Source organism: Mustelus asterias, chromosome 14 (genome assembly GCF_964213995.1).
Source record: "Mustelus asterias chromosome 14, sMusAst1.hap1.1, whole genome shotgun sequence".
In the NCBI taxonomy this organism is placed as follows: Eukaryota; Metazoa; Chordata; class Chondrichthyes; order Carcharhiniformes; family Triakidae; genus Mustelus; species Mustelus asterias.
The window spans coordinates 65453932-65466713 of NC_135814.1; positions in this window are offsets into that span (position 1 = coordinate 65453932).

Here is a 12782-nt window from a genome sequence, read left to right on the forward strand (position 1 = left end):
AGGAGAAATTTCTTCACCCAGAGGGTGGTGAATGTGTAGAATTCACTGCCACAGAAAATAGTTGAGGCCAAAACGTTGTCCGATTTCAAGAAGAAATTAGATATAGCTCTAGGGGCCAAAGGGATCAAGGGATATGGGGGGAAGGAGTGATCAGGATATTGGATTTGATGATCAGCCATGATCATAACGAATGGCGGAGCAGGCTTGAAGGGCTGAATGGCCTACTCCTGCTTCACGTTTCTATGCCTTGGGGAGAATACCCCTTCTGTCCCATCATCAGTGCTGTATAGGTGCTTGTCTCATGGATTCAGTCCTCCTTGCTTCTTTTCATCTGTTGGTTTTCCTCAGGCCTAGAAAACTCTGTCAACTTGAATTAAAATTAGAATGGCTGTTAAAATGAAGGCATATGCTGCCTCATTATATTATTAAATGACGAACCCACCTCCTGTGAGTGGATTGGTCTCCCACTTCCTTGTTCCACCTCTATTAAAATGGAAGTGAGTGTATGCGAGGTGGATAGGGTTCATATTTTCGATTTTTTTGATAGTTTACCCTCTGACCTGACCTTAACCTCTCCTTACTTCGGCAGTTGAGATTCAGCCCATTGTCAGTGTCTGGCATCTGGAGATGAGGAAAAAGTCCAGGAGATTAACTGAGAATTGGGCATATTGGTAGGCTGATTAATTGTTCAAGATCAATTAAGATATTAAAGGACTTAGCATTTGTACCAAACACCACTGCAGTGAAGAAGTGAAGCCACTGCTGATGGTGAGTAGCGGAGGGGACCGGAAGAGAATTTGTTTGACAAAAAGTTGAAGTGTCCTGGGGAGTTATCAAGGTTAGGAGAAGAATGGAGAGTGGAGATGAAATTATTGAGGTGAGGAAGAGATATTTTTAGCCACAAGAGGTTGAGGTCGGATGATTCAAATGAGCGAAGGTGAGCAGCAGGAAACTGCACAAAAGGCTGCAATGCAGCCCTGTGTCAGCTACAACAGCTGCATAGTGGACTGAATTTCTGCCAAGAATTCTGATCTACAGCGCAAGCATTTTATGAGCCTTGCAAGTTTTGATTGACTGTCTGCATCACCGATTGCACATTTGCTATTAGGAATGAGCTCCTAAAATTGACAGCCACAGCAAACATTTTAATTTTTTTTACAAATGACACCCGAATTATTAAAAACTTGTCATGTTACTCAGGGATATTTTGCTTTTCATTGTATCTCTTATAGCAAATATCCAACAGCATATCTTGTCTATTGCTCTTTCTCCCTTTCTGTGCTTTCCTCTCACACGACTCTCACCAATTTTTACAGATGCACCATAGAAAGCATTATTTTTTGTTGTATCACAGCTTGGTATGGCTCCTGCTCTGTCCAAGACCACAAGAAACTACAAAGGGTTGTGAACCAGCCCTTTGTGAATAGCCCAGTCCAACACACAAACCAGCCATTGACTCTGTCTACACTTCCCGCTGCCTCAGAAAAGCAGCCAGCATAATTAAGGACCCCACGCACTCTGGACATACTTTCTTCCACCTTCTTCCATCAGGAAAAAGATACAAAAGTCTGATATCACATACCAACCGACTCAAGAACAGCTTCTTCCCTGCTGCCATCAGAGTTTTGAATGGACCTACCTTATATTAAGCTGATCTTTCTCTACACCCTAGCTATGACTGTAACACTACATTCTGCACCCTCTCCCTTCCTTCTCCCCTATGTACTCTATGAATGGTATGTTTTGTCTGTATAGTGCACAAGAAACAATACTTTTCAATATATATACCAATACATGTGACAATAATAAATCAAATCACCTTACCTTGACATTGCTGTTGGTCTGCATATGATGCCCACTCCCACTCTCTTCCCTTGGGTAAATCTCTTGGTTCTGTTTTTTTTTCTCTTCAATTTGTTCCTTACCACGTCTGGGAATCTTACAATTTCTTAAGTTTCTGTATGTTATGTTTTAATACACACAACTTTCAGTCTGCCCTCACATTTTTATTCATGTGGCCTTAGAGAATCATTCTTTCGCACATCATCCCTCGCATTGATAGAGCAAATGATTGACTTAAATAACATGCTACCTGTTACAGTACAAATCAAATCACCTCATTGGCCAAATGTGAAGGAATCAAGCAGAAAAAGAGAACTAGCAAAAAAACGAAGGAATCAGATCCCTCTTTGTTTTCAAGGTTACCATTCACAAACTAGAAAATGTAACAAAATTGACCAATGACACTAGTTTAATTAACTTAATCACGCCATCTTTGCCCACCATTCTACTTCATTGAGGAGATAATAGCATTAGGCTTTCTTAATGTGGCCATTTTTGTTCTAAGGTAACTACTATTTGGACTGGGCCCACAGATGGTACATAGGTCTGTTAATGGATCTGAAAAAAAAGTAAAAGTTAATTATCAATTTAACACAATTTGAGTGCACTAAAGAAAATTAATCAATATGAGGGCATCATCTCGATTAAGTCATCGAAGATCGGTGCCAAGGAAAAAGAAGTTGAATCACTATAAGGAAGGTGAAATTTGGCCTGTTTTATGCCCTTATCCTGGTACCGAGTAAAACCTTTCAATAAACCCTAAAAAAAACTGAGTAAATAATGCAATGGACGAATGTTACTATAATTTCATTCTGAATTCTTGTTAAACAGATAACATCTCTTGATAATTGGGATATTTGTTGCAAAGGAATTGACTTCTACACTTATGGTGCATTTTGGGTGTAAATTTAATACCAGAACTGAAAACTTATTAATAGGTAACAACACATGACGGCGCAGGAATAAACCAAACCTTTTCTTATTCATAATAAAACATTATAAGGGCGGCATGGTGGCACAGTGGTTAGCACTGCTGCCTCACAGCCCCAGGGACCTGGGTTTGATTCCTGGCTTGGGTCACTGTCTCTGTGGAGTTTGTACATTCTCCCTGTGTCTGCGTGGGTTTCCTTTGGGTGATCTGGTTTCCTCCCACAGTCCAAAGATGTGCGGGTTAGGTGTATTGGCCATGCTAAATTGCCGCTTAGTGTCCCAGGATGCATAAATTAGAGGGATTAGTGGGTAAATATGAGGGGTTACAGGGATAGGGCCGAGGTGGGATTGTTGTCAGTGCAGATTCAATGGGCCAAATGGCCTCCATCTGCACTGTAGGGTTTCTATGATTAAAGTAGCTTTTGTTTTTCTGTGCAATCCTGCTATGCTTCTGTTATCAGCGTGTTACCTCTGTGCTGTGTTTGAGGGTGCGTACTTCCCTCCTCAAACCATAGCAGAAAATGAGCATTCTGGCACGATTATTTTGAACCTGACTTGTGAGATAAATTCTGGGTACACAAACGTCAACTTAAATTAAAGGAAAAGATTCTGAAAAGCAGAGAATGTTAAATCTTGAGCTCAACCAAAATGTCACCAGTGCCTTCAAGCATGGATTGAAAGGAGACATCAAAAAGCCTCTTAATTGGTTTGTGAGAGCATTTTTCAGCACTGCTCCGCAGAGTGGTTTGCTGAACACAACTATGAATTCATCACTTCCATGAAGGACTCTGGCAGAATGATAAATAGAAGATTTAAACTGCTTTATATGCTCAAACTGTGAGCGAAATTAAATAACATGATAAAATAAAATGCATCTCAAAGACTTACTCAACAGAACAACTAAATTAAAACTTGATTGTCATCATAATGATTTCATCCATCAATATAATGTGTACGGGAAACAGCTTTAACAAGTGGCAATAATTAGGCCTGTTTTCTCTCCCCCCCCCCCCCTCCAATGCTTCTTCCTGAGAACACTTGTGGTTTGCCTGGTGAATGACATTCTATTAGAATGCCCCTGTGTATCAGAATTACCACTGATTATAACTGAGTTAATTTTCTGAGTAATTGAAATTCCGCCTGCCTTACAGCAATCATTTGGGGTGCGCTGCAAAGAGTTTAACCTACATCAACATTTTCTCAGTAAATAATCCCAGAGGGACAAGATAAAGCTTCTAAAGACTTTTAGATCGCAAGAAATTTGCATAGCGGTTTAATAGTGAACAAACACGTAGACCTTCTCACTGCAGGAGGGGCATATGTTTTCCACAATTGTGCCCCATTGTCCCAGGGTATCCTTTTAAGGCCATTGCTAATCACAGGAATATGTACCACCATCCTCATTTGCTCCGCACTCTTCCAGGCAAGTTTGTATCCACTGTGTGGAAAACTTTCTGAGGTGTAATTTAAACTGAAGAATGAGCTTTGCTACAGCCTAGAAATTGGTTATGCATTTTGGTCACAGAAATTTAGTTCCATCGTTGACTATGAGTTTAAAAACAGTAAATATTCTGATGAATAGTCAGAGGGACAAAATCACACTTTTAATCTGTTCCATGCTTATTGTGAAACACAAACAGAAAATACTGGAAACTCGAAACCTTGGCTCTATTCTCTCTGCACAGATGGTCTCAGACCTGCTGAGATTTTCCAGCAAGGAACAAAGAAAAATATGGCACAGGAACGGGCCCTTCGGCCCTCCAAGCCTATGCTGATCATGATGCCCTAACTAAACTTTAAAAAAAATTCTGCCCTTTCTCGGTCCGTATCCATCTTTTCTCTCTCTATTCATCAACCCATCCAGATGCCTCTTAAATGTTGCTAATGTGCCTGCTTCCACCACCTCCTCTGGCAGTATGTTCCACTCTCTGTGTGAAAAACTTACCCCCGCACAGCTCCCTTAAACATTCCCCCTCTCACCTTGAACCTGCGCCCCCTTGTAATTGACACTTCCATCCTGGGAAAAAGCCTCCAACTATCCACTCTGTCGATGCCTCTCATAATTTTGTAGACCTCTATCAGGTCCCCCCTCACCCTCTGTCTTTCCAGTGAAAACAATCCTAGTTTGTTCAACCTCTCCTCATAGCCATCACCCTCGAGACCAGGCAACATCCTGGTGAACCTTCTTTGCACTCTCTCCAAAGCTTCCATGTCCTTCTGGTGTGTAGTGACCAGAACTGCATGCAATACTCCAAATGCGGCCTAACCAAGGTTTTATATAGCTGGAACATGATTTCCCAACTCTTGTACTCAACACCCCGGCTGATGAAGGTAAGCATGCCATATGCCTTTTTAATCCCTGGGCCACCTGCGTTGCCACTTTTAGGGAACTGTGGACCTGCACGCCCAAATCCCTCAGTATGTTAATGTTTCTAAGGGTTCTGCCATTTACAGTATAATTCACATCTAAATTTGGTCTTCCAAAATGCATCACCTTGCATTTGTCCAGGGTAAACTCCATCTGCCGTTTCTGTGCCCAAGCCTCCAACCTATATCTTGTTGTATCTTCTGACAGTCCCTGACACTATCAACAACTCCACCAATCTTCATGTCATCTGCAAATTTACTAATCAGACCACCCACATTTTCTTCCAGATCATTTTTATATACTAAAATAACAAAGATCCCAGCACTGATCCCTAGCTACAGAATGATAAATAGTATTCTGAAAAGTACCCTTCCACCGCTACTTTCTGTTTTCTATTACCAAGCCAATTCTGTGTCCATCTAGCCACCCCACCTGAATCCCATGGGATTTTCGTTTTTGTACCAGTATGCCAAGTGGGACCTTATCAAACGCCTTAGTAAAGTCCATGTAAACTACATCCACAGCCCTTCCCTCCTCAATTATCTTTGTCACCTCCTCCAAAAATTCAATCAAGTTGGTTGTCAGTCAGCTATCAGTTTCTGTTTTTGTTTCACATTCCAGCATCTGCAATGTTTTGCTTTTATCATCTGTTTATTGTGACAAGCTAAGGAACAATTGTAGAAGCATAGGGATGTCTGAACTATAATTGGTTTAACCAGCTAGGGATATAGATGACTTGGTGTTACTCAGTCTATGAGCATGCTCCCCCTCGATTCTTGTTCATGTGTGTCTTTCAACATCATACAGGCGGTACTATTTCTCCTGTCTCATACATTAACCCTTTCAATCCTGAACTCCCTAATACTAGATCTCATCCCAAGTCTTTGTTCATATATATTTATAGTAAGAAATCTCACAACACCAGGTTAAAGTCCAACAGGTTTATTTGGTATCATCAGCTTTCGGAGTGCTGCTCCTTCATCAGGTGAGTGAAGGGGCACCTGATGAAGGAGCAGCGCTCTGAAAACTCGTGCTGCCAAATAAACCTGTTGGACTTTAACCTGATGTTGTGAGACCTCTTTCTGTCCCCACCCAATTCCAACCCCAGCATCTCCACATCGTATATATTTATATTTACATTCTATCCCATTTTTCCCCCAATACTCTGATTTCATAGATTCAATCAGTCAGGAGATTTGACGACTGTTCCCGATTGTGTTCATGTCAGATTTGGAAGGTCCGTATCTCTTTTTGGATGGCTCTTTGACTTGGTTGGTCTTGGATGAAAATTGCAGTATCTGGTGCCTTGTCACTTTAAGACTCCACATCTGGTTCTTCCAAAGGTATGATGGATGTTCTCTTTATGAGGAATGAGGATATGGTTTCTCCTGTTCCTTTTTATACTGCCTTCTGGAGTGTGTACAAAGCAGGACCGCTGTTGATTGTCATCCCTTTGGACAATTAACCCTTCTCCACCTTCCGGCCTTATTCATACTCTGTCTCCTTCCTTTAGCCTGAGCCGGTTCCTGGATTGGTACATCCAGTTGTAGTTGGAAGTCTGTAATTTTCTCTCAGACTACTCTCGGTCCTGGACTTTCTGACAGTCTCAGACTTCTAACCCCGGGATTACATTGGGAAACTGCGTTTGAAACTTTCTGCCCATCAGAGGTTCAGACAGTGCCAGTTCACATTACAGTGGGGTAGACCTGTATGTTAGAAGTACCATTGGAAAATCCTCATTCTTCTTTGAGGGTTTTAATAGTGTGGACATCAATTTCTGCCGTGCCATTGGATTGGGGATACCTTGGAGAATTCGTAAGATTTATGAATCCATAACTTTCAGCAAAATGATTGAAATAGTCGTTAGCAAATTGCGGGTCGCTGTTGGACACCACCTGGTCCTTAATACCATGTGTGGAAAAGACTTCTTTCAAAACCTGAATAACTAATTCAGTGGTCATAGTGTATAAATGTTTCACCTCAATCCACCTGGAGAAGTAGTCAGTTGTGTGGTGGCACAGTGGTTAGCTCAAAGTGCCAGGGACCCGGGTTCAATTCCCGGCTAGGGTCACTGTCTGTGCAGAGTCTACATTTTCTCCCCAATTCTGTGTGGGGTTTCCTCCGGGTGCTCTGCTTTCCTCCCACAGTCCAAAAGACGTGCTGGTTAGTAGCATTGGCCATTCTAAATTCTCTCTCAGTACCTAAAACAGGCGCCAGAGAGTGGCGACCAGGGAATTTTCACAGTAACTTCATTGCAGTGTTAATGTAAGCCTACATTTGACACTAATAAACTGAAAACAAAACTTAAACATATAGGGAAGGACTACCCATTGTAGATAAACAGATCCATTCCCAGACATTCCCATGGTCAAGGAGCAAATTGAATGGGTGTAAGGGGTTCCCCTCTGGTCTGGTCTGTCCACTACACACACCACTGAGAAATCATTTCTTCTATAGATTTCAATATTCCCAGTCCCACACAGCAGACTGGGTTCATGCTCTACATTTTATAATGCCCATGTGGCCCTGCTGTATTATTTCTAAAACCTCTGGCTGCTGTAAGACCGGAAACACTGGCCTCTCATCATCCACCAACACATCATCAATTATATTAAAGTGCTTCCTTTGATTGAAATAGGTTTACATTATCGTTCCACTGGGACACTGCTGTGGCCAACCTTGCAATGCAGCACTGACGAATGGCAATGCAGTCCTCATCCTGCATCTGCTCCAGGCATATTTGTTGTAGCAATTGTGCTGCCACTAACTGAGTATAGGACTTGATCTTGTCGACTAGGTTGATATCCTGTGGTGAAAGATGGTACACTGTGGCCCTGGACAATGTTCTCACTGTCATCTGTGGCTTGCCCTCAACATATATTGTTTTGTGGGTGGAACACTTTAATCCCAAGCAGAATCTCTGGATTCTCAGGGGAGTTTCTTTTTATCCAATAATGAGACTAATAGTTTGGGGTCTGTTTTGATGGCTACCTTTAGTCTGATTATATATTGGAGAATTTCTCATTAGCGTAGATGACTGTGAGCACCTCTTTCTCTTGAAGCGCAAGGTATATCATGAAGTCAGATTAGTACCCAACAATCAATTTTTTGGCATAAATGTGATGATAGAATGTTTCGCTCCAGGTGTGATTCTACTGACAAATTAGGGTTCTTTTATTAAAACAAGCTTTATTCATAAAACAGTTTACATATAGCTCAAACAAAATTAAATAGCTTAATTTTTAACAGTTGAACAATACTTAAACTGAAAGGAAAACAATTCTAATTTCTAACTTCTCATTATTTCAGTTCCAATTAAGCAATATTTCTCTTATAGACTTAAAAGACTTCAGGCTGAAGGGACGATCCTTTAAAACAGATGAGGAGGAATTTCTTCAGCCAGAGAGTGGTGAATCTGTGGAACTCTTTGCCGTAGAAGGCTGTGGAGGCCAGATCATTGAGCATTTTTAAGACAAAGATAGATAGGTTATTGATTAATTAGGGGATCAGGGGTTATGGGGAAAAGGCAGGAGAATGGGAATGAGAAAAATACCAGCCATGATTGAATGGCAGAGCAGACTCGATAGGCCGAGTGGCCTAATTCTGCTCCTATGTCTTATGGTCTCATGGTCTAAAACATACTTTAAGTATAGTTAGCAATCACAGATATACTTGCTCTGACTTTGGTAACAGCTGTGAAGGTTCCTTGGAGACATTGCAGAGTCTTTGTAAGAAAGACTTTTCAGAAAGAGAGAAAAAGCAGCTTGTAGGCTTCTATCTTTTAACAGCCCTCCTCCAGCAGCTAAACACAGAAAGCTGATTTTCTCGACTAAAAATCTAGCTCCTCCCATTAACTACATCACATGGCCCTGTATATCTAACTCACCTTCCATTACGTTACTCAGAAAGACATCCCAGGGATCCTTTCTCATTTATAAACAAAACGCAATTAGCTCTATTCTAAGTAAACACTACAGGGCTAAACACTACAGCATCTGCTGCATTCCCATCAGACATACCGACTGCTTTGAGAAAAGAAACACTGAACTTTAAACACTCTATAGAAAGATAAAATATATCAATAGCAAATATCACCACACACCCGAGATGCCTAATAGACCCATCAATGCACCCATTTGATTCTTCTTGAAAGAGGACTGCTCACAGCCCTATGGATGAGGCATCAACTGTGACTGCAGTGGGAGGGATGGGTTGTAATGAGCTAAGATGTGTGGTGAGAGCAGCATGTCTTTAACCTGGCAGAATACCTTCTCCTGATTTCCCAACACCATGCTTAATCCTTCTTCAGTAGCTGTCTCAAGCCTCTGCTAATTAATTGCATCATGTTCGATGGGAATTTTGCCCTGCTAATTAACCATACCAAAGAAAGATTGAAGATCTGGGATGGATGCGGGGGTTGGAAATTCACCTATGGCACTTGTTTTCTGGGGGTATGCCATTATTTTCGTAGCACTCGCAATATGGCCTAAAAATCAAATGGTTGTTTTGAAGAATTCACACTTCCCAAAACGTGTCAGGCTTTCTTCCTGCACACAGTTTGAAACTGCTTTAACCCTCAGGTCATGTTCTTCAGCAGTTGTCTCATGGACAAGGATGTCATCCATGTGACATTTTACACTATTAAGACCCTGCAAGATGTTGGACATTGTTCGTTGAAGACGTTTTGAGCACTGAAATTATGCCAAACGCTTAACAATTAAAGCAAAATCTGCCGAATGAAATCATAAAGACTGTTAATAATTTCAATTTTCCATCTAAGGCCACCTGCCAAAAGCTGCTATTGGCACGCAGTTTCGAGAACATTATGCTCTTACAGTGTAGCCAAGCTGTCACCTACCGAGGATATTGGGTAAATTTTCCCTGCCGCAGTCTTATTGAGTCAAGTCCACACATACAAAGGGACCTGTTTGGTTTAGGAATCAGAACCATTCTGCAGCACCACTCTGTCGGCTTAGTGAAGGGAGAGATTACTTCCATCTTGGTCATCTCTTCAAGTTGCAACTGGACTGGTTTCATGAGTGGAACTGGTATCTACCTTGGTGTGAAAAAAAAAGCTTTAGCATCTTTCCTCAATGTTGTGCTCTATTCTGTCTTCAGTCTTCCCAGAGAATTGTTTCAGAAAGTCCTTTCTGAAGTCAGAACTAGATTCTTGCTGCTTGATTTCCTCAACCTTCGTGATGTGACTGAGATTGATGCAGGCTTTCCCTCTTTGAAGAGAGAATTCGTGATTGTGAAGGACAAATGTTTCCAGTATCTGTTTTCCCTTCTATTTGGACATTGCTTGCAACCCATATAATTGGGTTATAGTTGGCTTCAGGCGCTGTGTTACTAGCTGGCTGTGATTCTTTGTCTGACAAGACTGTTACACTTGCTTCTTTATCCAATTTCAAATTGGTGGTATGCCCATTGACACAAATATCTGCAATCCAGAAACTGGGGTCTTTGGTCTCACCAGGAAATAGTTTTGTTCCTCTTCATGTTGAGATTCCTCAATTTCATTAATGATCTTGTATGTGAAATTTCTCTTGCTTTCTTTTGAATACATTGGGGTGTTAATTCTGCACATCTTCCTGCAGTGTCCAAAGCATTTACAATTAAAGCATTGCATAGGTCTTGCAGGACACTGTTCGTGCCCATGGGGCTTTTGGGCTCCAAAATGCTAGCGAGTATGGTTTGATGTCATCTTGAAATTTTATTCCATATGATGTCCTCTTCCCTGGAGTTTCTCTGATATTCTTTTGTTTAATAAACTATACTGTCACTGCAGATTTTCTGAGCTGAGGTTTCTTTTCATCACTGAGTATGGCCCTATTCTGTTTCATCAGTTTGTCTCAACAACTATTTTATCTTCTCCAAGATAGTCTTCTTTGATATGAATAGGTTAGATCTGGTATCAACAGTAACACCAGCTACAATGCAGTCTAGTATTAACTCTGTTTTAAGATTAGCATATTTGCAATCTGTAGCCATTCTATACAGGTCATTGATGAAGGAAACTATTGGTTCACCTGGTTTCTGGACCCTTTTTCTGAACTTGACCCTTTATAAAATCTTGTTACTCCATCAAGTGAAATAATTATCAAAGGCTTTTAAGACTTCTTTGAGTTTCTCTGATGTTCCATTAATGCCTTGTCTTGCTATAACATCATCTGCAATTACTCCAATAGAGTACAGCAAGGTATTGACTTGTTCAGCCTCACACCTAGGCCGGAATTCTCCAGCCATTCACGCTGGAGAATCCTCTAGTCCCGTCATCGGCATAACCCTTGCCACGGAATTCCCAGCACCGTGGGTGGCTTCAATGGGAATCCCCATTGAAAGCAGTGGGAGCAGAGGGTCCCGCTGCCAGCGAACGACACAGATTCCCACTGTCGAGAAAAACACTGAGGGGAGGCCAGAGAATCTCACTCCAATCCTGAAGCAATTTGGAATTTTATAAATCTTTTCCTCCAAAGTGTCCAGTTCTGTGTTTAATTTGGCCTTTCCATATGCCTAAACCTCTCCAGTAAGGTGAATTTGGAATTCATCGCTTTTAAGAGGCTTGTCTTAATTATTTCAACTTCTCTTGCAGTAATGTGATTTTCCTGCACCGGCTAGCTTTTCACTGATGCCCCCTGTAGTTGCTCAGCCTCTTTGGTATTTGTTCCTTGAACTTCACAAGAGTGTTTTTTAACCCAATTGCTGCGAGTTACTATTAAACTCTGTTCCCTGTTTTCCTCCCGCTGGGGAATTGTGTCAAAGCAGCTGATGACTTCTTTTGATTGCTGTCTTGTGGTCACCACATTGTAGTGGCACCAACCATGGACCCAGACTGCAGGTGTATCAAAACCCACTACAATGGAAATCGCCTTGTGCTGCCAGCCTGCTGTGCTGTTAAACTGAAGATTCTGACCCACATTCAAAGGTTGCTCACCATTCCTCGACCGTCGCTACATTCTCTAACTCTACTGCTGCATCAGTCATTTTCACAGACCATCACATGCTGTGGTGCAGCCCTTTCTCTGCCCCTTTGCTGAAGGGCTCTCTGGAGCTCTTTTGGAGATTTACAACTGCCCGACTGAAGTCCTTAGTTTTGGCACCTTATTTAGACGTCAGATTTGCAAACTTACTTAAAATTGATTTTTCAGGATTTTGGGGTCCTTCACAGTAGCCACCACTGCAGCCACCATGTTGTGACTGGCTAAAAAACAATTACAGAATTATAGGAACGTGTAAACTATAACTAGTTTATTGGATAAACAAAAGTATATATGGGTGTACATTTATATTAACAGAAAATGCTGGAAAAACTCAACAGGTCTGACAGTATCTGAATCATAGAATCCCTACAGTGCAGAAGGAGGCCATTTGGCCCATCGAGTCTGCACCGACCACAATCCCACCCAGGCCCTATCCCCATAACCCCATGCATTTACCCTAGTTAGTCCCCCTGACACTAAGGGGCAATTTAGCATGGCCAATCCACCTAACCAGCACATCTTTGGACTGTGGAAGGAACCCGGAGCACCCGGAGGAAGCACACGCAGACATGGGGAGAATGTGCAAACTCCACACGGACAGTGAACCAAGCCAGGAATCAAACCCGGGTCCCTGGTGCTGTGAGCCAGCAGTGCTAACCACT